Raw genomic sequence first — 1,765 nt, 5'->3', positions numbered from 1 at the left:
TGAAAATACAAATCTTTTGGGACATGGCACATCGACCATTCAACTCACCCCATGCTCTCAACTTCTCCCCAGTACTGAGTCATAGTGCTCAGTGCCCATCTCTTCTCTCACACATCACACTGCCTGCACTGATTTCCACTACTTCCCATGCTTTCTCTCCATATACAGTAGGCCAAGCATTTGTGAGGCTTTTAGTCATAACGGTCCTCTGTAGTTTACGACCAAGTAAACAAAACAAGAAATGAAGTAACACAACAATGGCAAGGATGCTCAGTCTGTCCGTCCGTCTGTCTGTCTGTCTTTCTGTCGTCCGATTGGAGAAGAGTTTGGCCTCCTAGCGACTCGGCGAGGCCTATTACTCACAAAGGGCCCCTGACGCTAATGAGGCATCTCCGGCACAGACACATGCAGCTCGCCGCGTCGTCGAGTCGCCTTTGATGCCAGCGCCAGCAAGTTTTCTCAGGGAGAAACCAGACAAGCATGTTTTTACACCTCATTTTCTGGTCTTCTTCAGAAGGGGGGAGACTATCTCGGAGGGACAAAGATCAAAACGCCACAACGGGACACCAAATGCGCCCGCAGAGAAAAAAAAACGTCTCAGTGGGAGCTGGTGGGTGGTTTAATGTCGTGAGATTTAATGGCGAAGCAGAGAAAAGGACAAGATGATGAAGGATGCCGAGACCAATCATTACATTTACTTGAAACACACGCGGCGTAGCAAAGGGTAACACTAGGCCCGGCATAAACTATTCCCAGACAGTGTTGTAAACCGAGATGTGAAGAATGCAAAATTTAAATGCGCAGTCTCTTTCACAATACCTGGCATTTTAAACTAATACCAATCCAGTATTCACCAATAATAACAGTCTGTATTCTTACAAGAAACCCGGCATAAACTATTCCCAGACATTGTTGTGAACCAAGATGTAAAGAATGCAAAATTCAAATGTGCAGTCTCTTTCACAATACCTGGCATTTTAAACTAATACCAATCCAGTATTCACCAATAATAACAGTCTGTATTCTTACAAGAAACCCGGCATAAACTATTCCCAGACATTGTTGTGAACCAAGATGTAAAGAATGCAAAATTCAAATGTGCAGTCTCTTTCACAATACCTGGCATTTTAAACTAATACCAATCCAGTATTCACCAATAATAACAGTCAGGTATTCTTATGCAAGAAACCTTCAACTGTCACACTTGAAATGTCGTTAACTGCTAAAATGGCACGGAGTGAATGCCAAGTTCGATTTCAGAAATAGTCCCACTACAGCATAGTGTAAATAGATCATGTGCTACAGGCTACCCTAAACTTTGTTGCCACATCGTGTCTGGATCCAGAGCTCCTCTAGGCTCTATGATGACACTCCTGCTATGCAGAGGGACAGGAGACACAGTCCAGGCAGAGTTCAGTCATCTTCCAGCAACCAACGTATTTATGGATCTGATGGTCTATCTATATATCTTCTCCCACAATGATAAATTACTACTGTGCAAAAGAGAACCCTGTTGCACGTTATGTAACAAGGATGCATCTCCTTTGAGATTGTGTTGCTATTTACTACTTGGCGCCAGGAAATGTGTACGTGTTTGAGTCTAGCATATGGGTGCCCCAGAGGGGTATGTTTAGAGACACCATGCTGCCACTGTCTCCTCTTCTTTCACTCAACACTCTCATTTCATCAGTACTGTGCTATCTTTTTTTCGACACACTATCACACACCACTACATAGGCTACTATAAACTAGGCCTTGATATAAA

Source organism: Alosa pseudoharengus, unplaced genomic scaffold (genome assembly GCF_046254945.1).
Source record: "Alosa pseudoharengus isolate Yale_2024_CS ecotype anadromous, Long Island Sound unplaced genomic scaffold, YU_APseudo_1.1 YU_APseudo_1.1_scf_7, whole genome shotgun sequence".
Taxonomy (NCBI): domain Eukaryota; kingdom Metazoa; phylum Chordata; class Actinopteri; order Clupeiformes; family Clupeidae; genus Alosa; species Alosa pseudoharengus.
Note: the sequence above shows the minus strand (reverse complement) of the source record.